This window comes from Thermobia domestica, chromosome 3 (genome assembly GCF_964235325.1).
Source record: "Thermobia domestica chromosome 3, izTheDome1.hap1.1, whole genome shotgun sequence".
NCBI classification, from domain to species: Eukaryota; Metazoa; Arthropoda; class Insecta; order Zygentoma; family Lepismatidae; genus Thermobia; species Thermobia domestica.
The window spans coordinates 74,824,339-74,844,094 of NC_137456.1; the positions used below are offsets into that span (position 1 = coordinate 74,824,339).

At 35.9% G+C, this 19,756-nt stretch overlaps 1 protein-coding gene across 1 annotated transcript in view; it reads right to left on the minus strand.

The window, feature by feature from the left end:
- The window catches only part of LOC145680521 (uncharacterized), a 229,381-nt gene that overhangs the window by 88,255 nt on the left and 121,370 nt on the right, over nt 1-19,756 (minus strand). The window contains exon 2 of the mRNA XM_081751126.1: nt 14,586-14,678. The gene's annotated coding sequence lies outside the window, so the exon portion shown is untranslated. The remainder of the gene's footprint in view (nt 1-14,585; nt 14,679-19,756) is intronic.

Consider the following 19,756-nt stretch of genomic DNA (forward strand, 5'->3'; position numbering starts at 1 on the left):
TCCAAACAAAGTTAGAAGGAATTGAAAATTCGACTTCTTTCAAATTACTTTATTTTTAAAAATGTCTTTAAACAAGTATCACATTTAACCATGTTGATGATCTTCAATAGAAATAAGAATCGTAATGCCATTTACAGCGATTTGATATCTCAAACCATTCCGAACATATATATATATATATATATATATATATATATTGCTTAAATGGTGTATTTTGCGGAAACTTTTGACAACTAGTTTTGATTTACTTTGCTTTCATAATATTATAAGAAAAAATTTTGGTAGGTGTAATTACAGCCACATCTCTTAATTGCATAATTTTAAGCAATGTTGCAGACTTCACCAATGTATCTCCAGATTCCAGAACGGTTTGAGATATCAAATTTCGGTAAACGGCATTATGATCTTTATATCTATTGAAAAGCATCAATGAAATTTGATTAGGTACTTACCCACACAGTTTATCGAAATGAAGGTTTTTTTTTTTTTAAGTCAAATTTTCAATACCTTGTAACTTTGTATACATCCCAAATAATTCATATCATGATTATAATTAGCATTAGACACTAAAGTACTTTAGCTGTGCATTACCCTGCCGATCTTACTTGTGTTATTATTGCTGCAGAGACTAGCAACATTTAATATTTGTGATACTGTAGCGTACTTAGCAACACTGAATAACAAATGTGATACTGTATGTTTCGTTTAACATGCAAATTAGAAATGTGTAATAACTTGACGCAATGCCATTTGAAAAAAAAAGTATAACTTTATGTTGGGTTGGTAATACTGTCAACCTTGTGGTATCACGTCCGTGACGCGAGAAATCTCGGGTATTCAATCCCCAGTAGTTATTAAGTCCAGGATGAAACGTAGAAAATAATTTACATCCCACTTTATGGAACAATTTCTGTCCCTATACCAGAGTCAAGAGAGAAGCCGATGTGCTGACCAAATATATTCAAATAAATGATGTCTAGTCATATAGTTGGCTGCCATGCTAGGGATTTGCTAAGACTTTCAGATTTACAATCAGTAGTAGAAAATGAGTACTGAGTGTTAGTAAGGAGTTTAGGTTAACAAACCCTCCTCTACGTATTTACCCTGTCTGTCTTTCTGTGCAAGAGACACAAAATGTGAGTCCGTTTGTCCAGGAGGTAACAAAACCTTCAAGAACTTTTTGATGGATCATCATCAATTTTGGCCAAGATGTAGAGGGTGAAAAACTAGGAATCGAGTTGGTTCATGGAAGTGATATTCAAACCGGAAGTGGTAGAATTCAACCATTTCCGGTTATAACGTTGATCATTATAGAGCCAAAATGATAAAAGGTACAAGAAGTTATTTCCTACAATCGTCCAAAGAATGGATTCCATCTATGAGGGTCGTTCTGAAATTAATGCGTCCTATTTTTTTGTGTTGACTTTGTATGTCCATGCCAGATGTCGTTGGTGTAGTGCTAATGCTTGAACCTTCCTCTTTTATTTGCAGCTGGTTCCGTTGTTCTGCGGTAGTTGGCGCCAGCATAGACGTGTTCCAAAATGGAGCCTGATATGGACGTGCGTATAAAACAACGATGTGTGGTTGAATTCCACACTCCTGAAGGAATTGCGCCGATTGAAATCCATCGACGCTTGGTAAAGGTTTGTGGAGACGATACAATAGACGTGAGCAATGTGAGGCGATGGGTACGACATTTTCAAGGTGTAGGAAAGGGTGTTCATGACAAGCCACGGCCCGGTCGACCCTGCACAGCTGTCATCCCTTGCAATGAAGAGCGTCTTGATCAACTCATCCGTGCTGATCGCCGGATAACGACCAGAGAATTGTGTACAAAGCTGAATGTAGCGAACGTTTTCAAGGCTCGGAAGCTGTTGTCAAAGCTGTAAGGAAGTGGTTAGCCTCAGCTGGTTCCGATTTTTACAAGCGCGGCATGCAGGTTCTGGTTCATCGTTGGCAAAAGTGCATAACGAATGGTGGGAATTATGTGGAAAAATGGCAGTCTGTAGCTGAAATATTGCTCTGTTTAGCTATGCTGTTTTTATTTATGTATCTTCATTAGTTTCCATGAAAAAATGAGGGGTTAACTTCGGAACGACCCTCGTACATTCTCTCAACTAAAACCAGAAGAGATAGGAATTCAATACAACTTCCGGTTTCAGTACACATTACAACGGAAACAGTAAGATAGCGAGAAATACTTTTTCTTGAGTTGATTTAGCGTTCTAGGAATAGGTATCATTGTCTCTTAACCCTCTATTTAAACCAGAAGTGCAAAAATAAACCATTTCGGTTTTAACGTTGATTTCTATAGATTAAAAACGGTAAAAGATAGCGAGAAAACGTTTTCTGCAATCAATTCAAGAGTCCCAAGAATATATTCCATCTTCATTCTAATCTCTTTACTAAAACTGGAAGTGTCAGAATTCCACTGTCTCTCCCAGTTTCAATACTACTTGAGAAAATGTCATACAAACCAATTTTTTCACGTGGTATGTATGTTACATTGTTACCTACTACAAAAATACTATATCGGGTTTCAAATCTTTGTTATTGACCAAACCTAATGACAGAAATTAAATTACGTTAAATTACTTCAAAGTTCTAATATTCTGTCCTTCCCCTACACACACACACACACACACACACTTGGTTTTCAAGGTCAATTCCGGAACAATGCCTTTTTGAGATATGAATGTTTCACATGTGTACAAAAAGCAATAAATACACACAGACAGACGCCAGTAGGTTACTAAAAATATTTATCAAATAAATTTAAACAGAACCACATACTATACTCTCATACATTTTTCTAGTGCACAGTTAGCATTTAGTAAGTTAATATTTCGTTGTATTCTTTTCATTATAAGACGAGTATTTTTAATGTTTTCTTTTTTATTTCATATGAACAACATGGCCCATTAGATTGAGATATACGACCCTGTTTCCATAGCAGTTCTTTGTTCTGTGCTCACTTAGCAGTAAAAACAAGAACAAAACAAAAGCAAATACGAACATAAAAAAAAAACAAAAAACAAAAACGAAACAGTACTAAGCCCGAGCCGGTTGCCAGTGATCCATTAGTTCTTGCACAAGTCCTCATTACACTTCACCTGTCTGACTTGTTGTTGCTTCGTATTAACACAAAGTACAAACACTAATCCTTTGGCTTCTTTCCGTCTATAAACTACATGAAAAGTACGCATTTCTGGTTCTTATTTATGAGAATTGGTTTTTATTTGGCACCAACCTGATGGGTGAGCAAGTATACTGTATAAGTACATATTTCTTTGGCTAACTAATGAAGCACATATACACATACAGCACTTTAGATGGTAGCTTAAATCGAACGCGCAAGAAATCAAGCGATTTATTTATGTATATAAAGATTACGGTATACAGTTACGTGAGCGCAGTGAAGTGTATCGGTGCAAATTGTGTTAAAAGGACTACATGAAATGTTAGTAGTACCGCAAAAAGAAAAGTAAGACAGGATGGAATATCGACAAATCATACATATTTTCCAAGGTCATCGGGTTCAAGAACATCCTCTCTGTGCAATATCAGCTGTACCGTCCTAGCACTTTGCTAAGAGGTGTTAAAATGGTAGCATGGAGTCTTTCTTCTTTTTATCCGATGGCCTGAAGAAACATCTGAAGATATTCATGTCTGTTGCAGATGAGGAGTTGCGTAATATTTATTTTTTTGTGCATTCATTACTCTAAGTCGAAGAGAAGAAATACTGGAAATCGGGCTAAAGGATTTTTCTCGTGTAAGATAACTGTTCAACAGTATTTAATGTTTCATTGCGCTCATACTACATTGCTACTAGCCTGTAAAGTTCCTATGTAACGGCATCTGTTTCCATCTGGGTTACCTAGTGACTTACCAAATGCAGATTCGATCTTCATTTTCGAGTTTGCATTCAACAAATAAAAATGTTAATGTCGTCTTTATTTTCTTTCTTTATGTTTGTAGAGCAATAATTGATGCTGGACAAGACTTTAAACAATGTAGAGTAGAACTTTTTTTTTCTTATTTTTAATAATTTGATGCAGCAGTCTTCTATGATAGAAGTAGATCAGGGTAGCGAGTATCCGGACAAAATTTAAATAATTATTTCTAGATAAAATTTCACAGAAAACATTCCTTCAACATTTCTATCCTGTTTAGAAAGAAAATAAAGTACTCCAGTGATATTCTACCACATATAGAGTATACAGTAGCCTTTGGCTAGCTGGAGACTCCGCCATCAGACCACCGAATTCTCAGCATACGGCCTCGCACTTCTCATCTCCCCAACATGTCACTAATCTTAATGGATTTTGAGACGTAGTCATCTTACTATAAGAATTACAAAACCCATCCTTTTTTCTTCCCGCCTTTTTCCTTTCCTTCCAACGAAAACTAAAAAACGCTCAGAGGTGGATCTAGAAAGTTAAAACTGGGGGCAACCAGAATCCAGACTATGGTAGGTATATCACGGGATTTCTATAAACTTCCAGAAACATAATATAAATAATAGCCTTAACTATTTTTATCACTATAAAACTGGGGAGCCTAGCCCCCTCCCAGCCTGGCTCAAACTGAAAATCTCTTCCTTTTTGAAGACGGTTAATGACCAAAACTGTTCTCTAAAATATGTTCAAATCATATTGAAACACTGATTTATTTTTGTAGTGTATATTAGGAATGTTTACAACGGGATTCATGACACAAAAGTGCGTCTTTAGCATTTTAAAGAGGCCAAAAATAAGACATTCATCAGTTAGCAATTACAAATTTGAAGACATAACAACCAAGTCACAAACACTTCCATTAATTAAAGCTGTAGTATGACGAGGGGTTATTATTGGAAATCAGAACAATTGAAACAAATTTAGAAGGAAATATTGATTTTGTAGGAACAGATATACATGTCAGGAGTATTTAAAGGCATATGTTATGGATCTTGAAAGATAGACATGCTATTAGAGTTGCATACGAGTCAAGAGACGAGGCTTGATTTGATTTGATTGATTTTTTTTTAGTTTAGCGTCCCTTTCAGCAGCGAGGCTATATGAGACGTGGACCTACTGATTAACGTGGAATCCGAACCACACGAGCTCCCGCCGGGAATCGAACCCGGGTCTCCCACGCCAAAGGCACGAACGCTAACCGCTTAGCCACGAGGGAGCTCAAGAGACGAGACTGTCTCGTCTCTAAAAGGAATCATGAAAATGGTATCTCGTCATGCGTCTGTTTCTACTGGAAGAGCTCTGCCTCATCTCGTATCAGTGACCCAGTAGTAGAGCGCTCATGTTTGCTACAAGGGTCTCAGGATCGACACTATTCCAAGTGACTTTGTGGTAGACAACATTATGTCCTTGACATTTTGTGAAAATACTCCCACTTCCACTAGCTCATAGAGCTTAAAGGTGAAATACTGAACTAAATATTGGTTGACTGATTCAGAGCTTGGTGTCTCACTCAGCACCAAGGATAATTAATTTGAAATATGAACCTACAGTTTCGCGTGGGATCTGAACCACATGAGCTCCCATCGGGAATCGAACCCGGGTCTCCCGCGTGAACGCTAAAACTAAATATTTAAGCCAATCTGATACATTTGATGTATTATTTGATATGATTGAATGCAGCCAACTCACATTGTAATTTGACTCCCAGACAAAATTTTTCGGAAGAAAATCTAGTTGGTAGTAATAGCAGAATACTTATAATAATAATGATGATCATTATTTGTAAGAAAGAGAAAAAAGTTAAAAATAAGCATTTAGAAGCACCCGAGAGCCGAATGCTAAATTACATGCATTAGCATAATATTTTTCATGAATATATTTGCGGAATTATAACACTAGGAAGTTAATACATACAGAGACCTAATTTCTCCGTTTTCAATTTTAACATGACAGCTTCGTGATATCCAGTAAAGAAAGTAAACGCTCTCTCACGCATCCCGAGTTACGCATGTAGGAGAACTTCTTCCTGAAAAGCTTCGTATTTCTTTTTTTTTAAAGGAATGTGCTATCCTCTAGAGAAAAATATTTACAAATTTCACACGAACATGTTCAAGAGTCTAACAAACTAACGTTGTATTACTTTCAAATTTGTTCTAAACATGTTCTCAGTCGCTCTTCTTTCTTTCCCAACTTCCTATGATTGTATATTGTCACTCTTCTTAGAGTAATTGAAGTTCCTATATGTACAGGAAACAATATGTTATTTATACTCAGATACTCACGGGAAATTTTTGGATGCTGTAATTACATCCATCTTTTTTATATAAGCTACACTGTAGTTAAGTCATACAGTTGTGTATTGCTTCCGGCATTCGCAAAACTTTCACAAATTTTCCATTCATGCAAGTATTACTATCCTGCAAGTATTTATCTCAAGCTAATAGTGCGAATTCATTATAGAAAAGAGTATAAGCATGGGAAATGGTCTTTTGGGTTATTATAAGAGGTACCATCCAATCACTCCGTTGGCTTAAGAAAAATACCAACAAAAAAACTGGAGAAACAATTGAATCAGTAATTCTGAAAAGGTCATGAGTCAGAAAATCAAAATTATGAGAACATCGAAAAAACTGTTTAATATTTGAAAATTCGGATAGGTATGAAATGATCGACCTCTTTTTGAGAAAGCAGAGTTTTCTTGTTATTGTACGAAATGAACAACTAGTTGTGAGCAATTAGTGTTCCAAAATAAATAAATAAAAAGTTTGACTAAAGCAAAATCGTCATTTTCTGACTCATGATCTTTTCAAAACTACTGATTCAATTACTTCTGTGATGAAATTTGGAATCTCCTAAGATAATAACACTAATTCATCTTGTCCTTATCATCAATTTCTTTCCATATTATTAGAAACTATCTCAATACATTTGTGCATTCCCTAGCTGAGTAGCTGAGCTAGCTACTCGGTGTTCTTCGGGTGAAATACACGTATAAGGAGTTGTAGCTCTTTCAGGAAGCAATTCACATACGTACTTTCCTGTCCCCCAAAGAAGCGGGATTTTCGGGAACGCTGGGATCAAGCTTCTTCTTCCTAACTTGAGAAGTTCCTGAGATATTTTTGGCGTACGGTAACTTTTAAACCATCTTCTCCCATTTTGAAAATCCTCTTTACCTTAAAATACCCATTAAAAAATCTAAATAGATTACAGTCTTTTCGGTGTAGCTGCCTACAAATAGACCAAACCAACTGTGTGGATTTGTATACGGAACTAACATACATAGTCTTGCATACAAACATTTACTTTTACAAGTAATATTAGCTACTGTTAGAAGTATCTGTACCACTCTTACGGAATATGAGTATCACTGTTAGGAAGTTAGTTAGTTCACTTAGGAGTATTTGTATCATTATTAAAAATATTTTGTATCACTTTTTGAAGTATTTGAGTCACCGTTAGGTCACTTAGGAATACGTGTATCACTCTAAGGAGTTTGTCTATCACTGTTAAGAATATATGTATCAATGTGTGGAGTATTTGTATCACTGTTAGGGATATGTATATAACTGTTAGTTTATATAGGAGTGTGTGTATCACTGTTAGAAATATTTTGTATTACTCTTGGAAGTATTTGTATCACCGTTAGGTCACTTAGGAATATGTGTATCACTCTAAGGAGTATGTGCTTCAATATTAGAAGCATTTGTATCACAGTTAGGCTCATTGTTAGGAGTATGTGTATCAATGTATGGAATATTTGTGTTACTGTTAGTTCTCTTAAGAGTACATGTGTCATTGTAAGGAGTATGTGTATCACTATTACGAATATATGTACAGTGAAATCTGTCTATGTTGGCCACCATCGGTTCCCTTGAAAAGTGGCCAACTTACAGAAAATAAGTGTGATTGGTGTATTTTTAGAATAGCATTTCTAGTATTACTTGATTGTAAAATTTTAATAAGTTTTTAAATAATGTATATGGAATAATCATAACAATATACAGTACTACAAAAAAATACTACAGTATGTTTAATACACGTATCTTTCTCCTCCTGTAAACTAGTCTAGTACAACTGAATTATTCGGATTGAAAACACAATAATACAAACAACCATAAATAGAAACATATGAACGCAGTTGATTGAAATTGATATTGTAGCACACTGAGTTATTCCGATTGAAAACAAGAAAAGCAAAATTTTAAATTGAACAATTTATATCCAGTTTATATGACATTTTTCGACAGTGACAAATATTTTCTGTAGATACCTTTCGAAAAATAGCAAATCAGTTATTAATAACAAATTTGTTCATGGTGGTTCATTCTAGACTTATTTCTTTTATTCTTTTTGACACATATGCATATTCTAATTTTTTAGTTAACTACCTCTGTTAATGAGCTACAAGTGTTTCCCTGTGAGCCAAAAAATGTTTTGAGAAAATCTTAAGGGAATTCATATTTCAAAAACTCCGCTATCTTTCAACAAGCCGTCAGGTGCCAATAGTTGACAATTGAGACGGTTAGCTTTAACCTCGAGAATTTTCCGCAATTACTAAGAATTCTCATTGATGAAAGGAGCATTTATAGCTGATGATTTTACCAAAACAAACAGGGTAAACGAATACGTACAACCACTTCCTGAATTCCTGTACGTGCTTTTTCTTATTCACATCGTCCTTCATCACTTCTTTATTAGGGTAGTGTTCTGGCCATTGATCTCCAACAACAAATCGTGGGAATCCATGCTTCTTTGTCTCCGGTCCCAAATACAGAACATTTGCCTATCGTATGGGAATACGAAAGAGTTACAAAGAAAAATAACAAAACGATATTTTGAGTGGCCAAGATACTCAGGTAAATTTATCATCATAGGGTAAACATTGGTTTAAAGCGGCCAACTTCCAAGATAGACAGGTAGCCGACTTACAGAGTAATGAATAACGAATATCTTATGGGAAAATACAGGTTCAAGACGAAACAGGAGCAGGTGGCCAACTTAGAGAGATGGCCAATTAGGAGTATTTGCATCACATTTAGGAATATTTATATCAGTGTTAGGAGTATGTGTATTACTGTTAGGGCTATTTCTATCACTGTTAGAAGTATATTTTTGACTTTGAAGTCCCACAATTATGGACCGAGGCTAAGATGATGATGATATGGATGATAACGGTGGAATGACGAAAGTGGTAGTGAACGACAGAACAGTGTTTGTCCACCACAAAGCCCACTTGGCGGGAGCTGGGATCAAACGAGGGATCTTACCGGGAGCATTCTAAAAATGAGTCATTACGGTAGTTTAACACTTTATCACTGAGCCCATTCGACGCATTTGTAACTAGTACCGAGTCTTTGTAACACTGTTAGGAGAAATCAAACAAAAATAGATAAAATATGCTATAAAATATGTAAGGTCAGGCAACTCAGTGTCCTCGAGACGGTACTTTGGACCCACGATCTCGGGTTGGTATGTCTATCTGCTTCTTAAGCATTTCTACAACAATAGCTCTATATGATGTCTCTTTACATCATATAAGCGTTCTTTGTTAGCTGTATACTAATTATATAGCAATTTATACCTTGTTATTTACATTATGTCAAGGACACTTCTTCTCACCACTTCCCCCCATGTGTATATGTATATTCACTTCACCCCCACGTGTGGGGTGAAGTGAATAATTTACCTTGTATGATTAATTTTTTCTGTGCACGATAAGAACCATACTTGTATTTTGAGAATGCAGAAGATCTATCCTACTCATACACAGGGTGTTTCAAAACAACACCGACAACGTTTGGAGGTGATCCCTGACACCAAAATAAGACAAAAAGTATAGACAAATCTGCATGCACAAATGCTTTCTTTCGGAGTTATAGGCTGCCGAAAACATGAAAAAATGAACTTTAAACGTCCATTGCTCCAATACTATGGGACCTACCGTAATCTTGTGAAGACTTCATTTAGGAACTAGTATGTGCCACATCCAAATATCCATGTTTGAGAATCCTACAGTACTTCCGCTACAATTTTTATAGAGGTAGTTAGTGAGTACTCAAATTATATGACCGTAGCCAAACTCCCTCTATAAAAATTGTTGCGTGTGTACAGCAGAATTCTGAAATATGTATTTTTGGATAGTGTATATGTTAGTTTTTAAGTGAAGTTTTGACCCGACTACGGTAGGTCCCATATTATCTGAGCTATGACCCTTTAAAGTTAATTTTTTCATGTTTTCGCCAGCCTATAACTCCGAAAGGAAGCATTTGTGCACCCAGGGGGGCGCGGTGGCTCAGTGGTAGAGCGTTCACCTCTGGTGCTTGGGGTCCCGGGTTCGATCCCAGTCCCCACCAAGTGAACTTTGTGGTGGACAAACACCGTGTGCGTGGGTTTTCCCGGGGTTCTCCCGTTTCCTCCCACTTTCTTCATTCCACCATTTCATTCATTACTCATCATCACCGTCTCCTTTAGCCTAACTGGCATAACCGTGGGACGTAAAACTCAAAGATTTCATTTGCATTTGTGCACCCAGGTTGGTCTATACTTTTTGTCTTATCTCGATGTCAGTGATCACCTCCCAAACGTTTTCGGTGTTGTTTTGAAACACCCTGCATAATTGTCGATCAGCCGTGCTACCATTTCTGTGTAAGATTTTTTTTCACTTTCATGCTTACTATGTTTACTTCCCCTCGAATTACTCTATAATAAAAGTTTGCTAAACGAAACTCCTTAAGAAAAATTAAAGTTTAAAACTTAATCCTAATTTTGTGCTTTATCTCATGAACCATAACCATTAACCACTTTTTCAACGCAGAAAGTAAGCCAAACAGTAGCTATGAAGCGCTATTATATGAACTAATAATTGTTCCCAAAATCTTCCGTAAAGTGTAGAAATTTAGGTGCTCAACATCTATGACACCATGAACTGCACACCCAACTGGTCTATAAGAAAAGGTATGGCAACAATTGTTCGTTTATTTAATTGTTTATTTATGTATAATTTTGTAGATATTATCTCGCTTATTTTATGCTTCTTTGACATTTTTCATTGTTTAAAAATCAAAAAAGTGGGGGTAAGCTTTACAAAGACCCTTAATATTTACATATCTATATATTAAAATGCTAGGTTTAAATGTTTATGGTCAAGAAAAAATTATATGTCTCCAATCTTTTCAACAGTGAGTTCTCGGGAACCATAGGGTCTAGAAAGATGCCGTTTTCACTGATCGATTGCAAGTTGTGTGTAGATATTCAGTTTTAATTGAATATTTTAAAATGATTTATTTCTTTATTACATTTTTAGAGGTACATCGGAAGTGTTGAAATTTAAATATATATATAAATACGGTGGCGGATCCAGGATATGATTATGGGAGGGGCTAAACCATAATTTGCCGTTTTATCCAGTGTAAAGCTGAATTGAAGCCCATTTTATCCAGTGTAAACCTGAGCGTCAAGGGGGCTATAGCCCCTTAGCCCCCCTTGGATCCACCCTTATATATATATCCTGCGAGTTATACATTCAAACACCACATATTTGCTTAGGGAGTTAGTATATCTCTCCGGCATTTGTTTCATGCTCAAATGATAATGAAAACCGAAGGATAACCATTTCTCCAGTCTAAGATGAATCTTTATTGTTTGTAGTGTTTTGCCTAATGAACACCATATATCACTGACATAATTAATTGTGTGCGTTATGTGTTTGTCTATTACATACTGCATGCAAGAAGAAAGAAAACAGTGATCATACATGAATTAGAAACTACAACTGCAAGTGGGGGCACGGTGGCTCAATGGTAGAGCGTTCACTTCCGGTGCTTGGGGTCCCTGGTTCGATCCCAGCTCGCGCCGTGTGGACTTTGTGGTGGATAAACACCGTGTTTGTGGGTTTTCTCGGGGTTCTTCCGTTTCCTCCCACTTTCTTTATTCCACCATTTCACTCATCTCTCATCATCACCGTCTCCTTTACCCTAACCGGCATAATCGTGGGACGTAAAACTTACAAATTTCATTTTTTCCAACCGGAAGTAGACTCAATCTTGCAAACGGTGCGAGATATTGAAAAAAATCTCCCCTTTATGGTACGTACCCCTTGCCGGTTTTTATCACGACGTCTTTCGTGTCTGTAAAATGACATGTACAGATGTTGTGAGGAATAACAAGGCGATTCATGCTCATATGTAAATGATGCGCTGTGTAGAAAGCGCAGGTTCAGCTATTTGTACTTGAAAATGTTTGGTCTTCTCCTCTACAAGATCATTCTCCCATGATTTGAGCTGGAAGAAAATGGTGGAAAAATTTTTTAAATCTTGTATTTGGTATCACTGATTGGCTGGGTTGAAGAAGTTACTCTTCTGGGTCAGTACGCAAGGTCACGCCATTTCTTCCCACTGGGTCATTCAGCTCACTTCATCATCCTCCAGCCCAGTCAGACACTTTACTTAGCTACTAAATAACTCGAACAACGTTAATACTATCTACTTTTTCCTTTAGTCGGATTTCTTCTGCCCTGGAGGCTACTTTGTACAATACCAGCGCCGTACACTGGAGTCAATCGTGTAATTCAATTATCTTTGCTATTGTTCGTAACACACCCAATGCATCACTTGTGTGTTACATTACAGTCTAGTGGCCAATTTATTTCCTTCATGCTTATCAGCCGAATCCATCTTAATCTACTGACAAGAAAGGTTTTATTGCTAACGGTTAACAGATGAGCATGTAATTTAATATATATTATATAATCTATTTAGTACCGCTTGCAGAACTAATTTTCTCGTTTTGCACAAGCAACAATTGTCTTGTCATGTGACCTTTTCTGTCTAGAAAAGCAATATGGAGGAGGTTCTGAAAGGAAGTAACCAATCGAAAATGTCAGTAGGGGGCGTATCTCTCCTTCAGGATGTCACGAAATCATTTAACTATATTAACGCTGCTTCTTAAAGAAGAAGCCAGTACTATTTTTTTTTTTAATCAAGCTTTAGTCATGATTGAACGGGTTCATTTCCGGCTAAAGTATTAGGATTTGAAAAAAATGATGGTGCAATTTTTAATATGCTGAAACATTACTAGTTTCATGTAGATATACAGAGATCAGGCCAAGAATTGTCGTAGCCAAAGAGGTATTCAATAAGAAAAGGTTACTCTTAACAAGCAGGCTTAACATTGGACCAAAGAAGATGCTAGTCAAGTGTTGTATATAGAGCAGGGATGAGCCCACTGAAGGGGGGGGGGTCTTCATAACCTCATAGAGGGAAAGATGGAAGGAAGGCGAGGAGTAGGAAGAACACAACTGATCGATGATTTGAAGAACAGAAGAAAATATTGGGAGTTAAAGGAGGAAGCTGAAGATCAAGAAAAATTTCCAGACCCTAACCTAACAAAGAAAGAAAGAAGAAAAAAAAAAAAAACTAGTTCCAGAACCTGCCAAACAGAAAACTTAATGTCAACTACCTATTAACATTATACAGTTACGTCTTAATTTCGTTTATGTTTCGTACATCAATACTTCATTAATAACCCTAATAAGGTAATTAACTTAATTCTCTTCTATTCGTGACGGGGTCAAATAGCCTCGACGCTGATGTTTTCATTATAACTTCTGTTTAATCAATCAATCCAAACTCGTGATTACATAGAGTTCCACGTGGTATATATTTATTTATTTGTGAATATAAGACCAGCTTTTAATTTTTATTTATTTATCTATTTTAGTTAAACACCCAACAACTATGCTCCGAGGATAAGCGAGACGCTTATAATGAAATAACTGACAACAGTGAAATAAAGAGAGATGAAACGGGAAAACCCTGAGAAACCGCATACGCACGGTGTTTGTCAACTATCACTTGTCGGCAGCTAGGGGCCGCGGTGGCTCAGTGGTAGTGTTTACCTTTCGTGCATGGAGTCCTTGGTTCGATGCCAGCTCATGCCAAGTGAGCTTTGTGGTGGACAAATACCGTGTGCGTGGGTTTTCTCGGGATTCTCCCGGGACGTAAAACTTAAAGAAAGGAAAGACTGTCGGAAGCTAGGATTGAATCAAGGACCTCACGCACCAGAGGTAAATGTTCAACCACTCACCCACTGTGGTCTCCAGAATTTTCGTGATCATTTCTCGACGCACCACTAGTTATTGAGCCTTTTCGTACAAGTAACCCCAAGAGCAAAATTGTATTTCGTTGAATTTTTCATTTTTCTTTTTTTTTCTTTGTTTTTTAGTGGTAAAACCTTATAATAAATAAATGAGTGAAATTAAAAGTGAAAAACAGTGGTGGTACAGCTAGTATGGATGAACCACTTAGATATAACATGGATTATAAACACTTTTCATTATAAATATCAGGTCTATGAACTTTATATTTACTTATTTGGAAAACATGGCACAAAAGCTCAATGTATATTACATATATGTTAATGCAGCTGTACCAATGGAAATTTCATGAGTATATTAAAGCGGTACTTTAGTATATCCTAGTAACAACTGAAAACTCCATAAGAAGATCATTTTCAACATCAACAAAAGAAGGAGGTTGAAACATTGCTATAACGATGAAGATGTTTTATTAGTGCAATGCGAAAATTAATTAAGTAAAGATTTAGACGAAAACAATAAATGTCACTCACTTGTAAAGCTTCCTGAGGCCATGATGCAAACCTCGTTAAAGCTCTGGAGAAACTGGCCCATTACTAACAAAGGCAATGTTGAACAGTCCTCTCCTGCAAATACAAATAAAAAATACCTGTTTTATCTTAACGGAAGGAGCATATATAAAATAAACTTGTTAAATAAAATATGCGATTAGAGAAATTTAAAGTAAATATACAATTTGTAAAAATTAAACATGCAAGAAGAGAAATTTTAAGTATAGCATTTTTTTTTATTTCTTCGAAATAATGCTTTTTCTACAAGTTTTTTTTTAAATTTATTTCTTCAATTTGTTAATTTAAATCAGTGCTTTGCAACTTTTTAACTCATGACAGTTTTACTAAACGACCAGTCGATTGCGACACAGGTTATCTTACGTTAAAATTGAGTTTTATTGGTGTCGTTATACGTATTGACTAGTGCATTAACGGAGCCTTCCCTCCTCCAGGCCCTGAAATCAAGCCTTGAAAAGTTATAACAAAAATTTATCTATGTATATCCATCATTGAAATACGTGTTACATGCATTTGCCTGTGGTCAACGATCTTTGCATAATTTTGTTACAGAAAGATCAAAGCAGCATTTGCATCAGCTTATAGCCGCATTTATCTATAGCTCCCCCTATATCTATACTTGAATATAAAACAATGTGTCTGTGTGTATGTTATTAGATTTTCGCATAGAAAAGAATGTCCTAGAGCCAACAAATTCGGTAAACAAATAGATCTTCACCAGATCTAATTCTGTACGAAGCCCTTTTTATGATTTTTATCTCGGGAGACGGATTTGGGGACATGAAAATGTTTGGGAAAACGTATAAAACTTTCTTTGCAGTTTCTAAGAATGCATCTAGTCTATGCAACCCCCATTACATCCTGATTGTGCAGGCTTACATAACCTTTTAGGTTTAACAGAAAAAAAACTGTCAACCTCAAAAACACTTTTAAGGGTGGATGTCCGTGTTTTGGTCGCTTACGAGAAACTTGCCAACCTATGCTTTGCTATTGCTTGCAGAAGTTTTCTTTTTGGTCGGTAGATGTGAATGGAAGTTCAGCATCTCTGTGTTAATTTTTTCCCCTCTATCTTTCCTTTTACGCATATGACATGGGCTTAAATTTTTAGCAAAACTCTAAAAGCGTTTGTACCTTTTTCTTGGAAACTACTAAAGGGATTTGTTTAAATTTTATACCACGCACCCTACACTAGCTGGTAATGCTACCGAACTAGGATTATTTTTCTAGGTTGCATACAAAGCCAATAATTATTTTTTAAAAATTCAAATAATTTTAATAATGTGATTTCTTTGTATTCACCAGCGAATAATTACGAGAAATAAAGGAACTATATTATAATTCTAGTTCAGTAAATAGAGATACATATAAGTAAGATTTGTGCACAATTTGGTTACTTTAGCATTAATAATAGTTTGTGAGAAAATGGTATGTTTGTACATGTATGTCCAAAAATGCAATTTTGAGAATTTAAAGGTTTAAAATTTACAATGGATTTTCATCACCAAAGCGGATCACAACGTTCAGAAAGCACCATAACCATACTCTTCGACTTCGGCTGTCACTTCTTCATAAATCCTACAACCTTTTTCTTCATTCCTGATTCCTTGGTAAGCTTTAGGATTGCAATCTCAGATTTTATTTAACGTTTTTGTCCACGTCTCGTAGTAGTTTGGAGAGTATTCACCGCTTGAAATTCCAATCTTTTTCAGAACACTAATTCTTACTTCATTGCCACTATTAAAACACAGACCATCATCATACACTCCAACTTATACGATTTTAGAACCCCGTAAATGTAGATTTTGGGCATCGTTACTATATCAGTACATTCAAATCTTCATTGGGGTTATGCGTTTTCTCATGCAAAGATTATCCCAAAAGGGCGGGATCTGCAAGGGCGCAGTAGATAGATTTGAGATAGCATCCGTCGCTGCAACAGGCAATGAATGCTTATGTTCAAAATGTTCTCCAATTGCTTGAGATTTGTTATACCCACACTAGGAATGCGTTGGTTTCTCGTCAGTTGAATATTTCTGAAAGTTAGTTGAATACAACTTTCTTCATCTATTGAAGGTTGCCAACATTTTCCCGGATTGTTTTTCTATAATATATCTATAAGCTCTCAATTTCTTTGGCATTCAATCTACCTTTACTTTCTATTGGTCTCCCATCATCCAGTGGTAATACTGATAGGGACAACAAAGAACTGTGAACTCAGAACAGTAAACAAGAGTAAGCAAGATGATGTGTGTATTCTTTTGGGAACGACAAAGCAAAAACAGATTTACTACATCATTACAGAAGAGTGGGGTGATCAAAGAACATGGAATGAACGTCAAAACTGAAAATAGATATAACTAATGTCGTACGAACATGAAACTTCCAGCAATAAAACTTCAAAGACCGTAGATTCTGAAAATTATACTTTTTAAAAGTCGAAAATTGTGACTCCAGACACGGACATTCCCCCTTAACCACATACACCCTCAACATTTTTAATCTCAAAAACGTTTTACTGTTTAACCTGAAAAATTTTTAATCTCAAAAAAAAATTTACCGTTAAATCTTAGTATATATTTCTATGTATGAGATGGATATTCACTGTTACCCATAATGTTATCGGATTGATTCAATTGAGGAACTCGACGAAGATAGTCGCCCTAGCTGTCTATTGCAAAGAAATAGAATTTAAAAAGTCGCTTTCGTTCAAGAGTTGTCGTGTGAAGTAACACACGGACATACTATCATTACAATTTTATAAGACCTACTAATGTCATCCTAATAAATAAAAAATGTGCTTAGGTACGCTTTTCCTCACATTTTACGTCATTAAGAATTTACCTTATGCTACAGTATGATAAAAATTAGTATAATTATTCACGAAGTATTGACTCTCTATTGTAATGAACATGTAATTAATTTCTAATATCGTTTTGTCTGTTCTTAGATTATTCTCACACATGAAATTCAGAAAAGTTAATTACCGTTCACGTGGTCATTAGTAACGCTGTTGAATTCAAAATTCCTTTATGTTTTGGAGAAATTAAAGTGAATACTTAAAGATAGAATTCTAGAATTAATGTTAGGTAGTTTTTCAGTACATACATTTTACCTCTTTTCCCACAATACCCTTTTGAAGAAGAGCATCGTTCTGTAACAAGAATTGAGAAGAATGCTTTGGGAGGCTCTGAGAGATCATCTTACGGAGAAAGATGAAGACAGAAATTGAAAAGTTTCGCCACCGGATTTTGCTATCTAAAACAAAATGTCACTAATATTCGTCCGTTTTTATTATTATATTACTTATTTTATGACTATTATTTTTAAGTAATTTAGAAAATTAATCAAATTAGGAACGGAACATGAGTGTGCAGATAGGGCCGCACATAATTTCATGGTACCCTAAACAAATTTTCTGTGAGGGCTCCAAACTTTCTCTGAGCTTCTTACTTCCTCTCTCCGAATGCCGTCAGCACTGTTCCCAACTATGTTTTTTTTTTAAAAAAAAAAAGATTAAAATATTCAATCTAAGTTACAATAGTAACAAGTAACGATAGTTAGGACGATTAAAATCTATTTGTTTCTTCGATTTATTTTAAATATTAAATTTAAAAACTTGAACCGATTTTGTGGGAAAAAATAGCTGCACACGTTGGTAGTACGTATGACTGCGCATCTCTGGCAATTTGGCGGGAAATTCAAACTAGAGTAAATCACTTGAAAGAAGAAAATTTAAGGATGATGTTTTTACGGGCTAATATTTGTCAGGATAGAATCTCGCTTCTTATGAGCGGCTTTGCTGCAGAGAATATCACACGACCAAGTGAGAGAAGGCAACTGTATGAAGTAACGCAAGTGTGTTACACAAGCAACACCATAACACAGTGTGTTACACGAGCAACAGCATAGATCAGTGGGCAAAAGAGGAATGAACCAATCATCACCGGGCCCAAATTGCTTAAGCTAGAAACCTGAAGTTTGGATATTATAAAGGATTTGTGACTTAGGTACCACTAAGGAAGGATTTTTGGAAATTTGATGTGGAAGAGAGTGAAATAAGAAGTTCCAATTATTATGAGATGTCCATATTTTGAAAACCCTAACCCTCAAAGTTTAAGGAATTCAATATTTAAACTTTCCATTTAATATATCTAAACACGTGTTTCAGTACTTTTAAGACTCTAGACGTAGAAGAATGGTTGGGAATTCAACGTCCTTTTAAGCGCCTAGACTATGTGAGACAGCTTAGTGTGGAATCCCAACTTCATAAGCTTCCGGCGGGAATTGAACTTGGGTCTCCCACACTGATGGCATGAACGCTAACCATTTAGCCACAAGAAAGCTCCTGACCTAGAAGGGAAGAAAATAGGAGAGAGTTGCTGACTTAGATTCTCATACGATAGAGATTACAAGCTGGTGCGAGACTTCAAGTTCAGACAAATACTATATGAAAGACACAGAAGGAAGAACACAAAACACTGCTTGCAGTAACGTTTGGGGGCATTTGTGAATTGCTCATAAAAATAGTTCAATTTAATAACCTTGTTTGAAAATTGGTCACCTATTGTCTTAGCTCCCATCAGCAGCGTCTTCAAGCATTGTCTTTCTTTTTAGTGTGTTGAGAATTGATATAAGTGGGCAATATCATAATACAGCTATAAATTAGTTTTACTTTCAAGAAGCAAGTGAAAATTATCTAATGAGGAAGTGATGGCTAAGATAGAAAGAGAAGTAGGTTGTCAGTCATTCATTCACTTTATTTTTACCCAATTCACCTTCTCATTCCTAATACATCTTAATGGGTCTGTGAGAAATTACCAGAAAGAGAGAGAGAGAGAGTATTAACACCTGTTGTTTTTGCAGCTTTTGATAGCACTTTTCCGGTCTTCGTTTGGCATATGACAACTTTTGGGTTAAATTGGAAAGTAATCACATTGATGAGTTTCTTTTCTTAGCTGAGGGCATTTTCACGAATTCCCCTCCAGGTGTCACGCTGTGCGCTGGCCTCTTTATATACACAGTAAATTACACGGACGTCCACTGACAAGTTCACTGTCAATCCTCTAATTTGATGAGCGACAGGAAAAAGGCAATATTATATTTTTATTCATTTCGATAACTTTCATTTTTTTGTT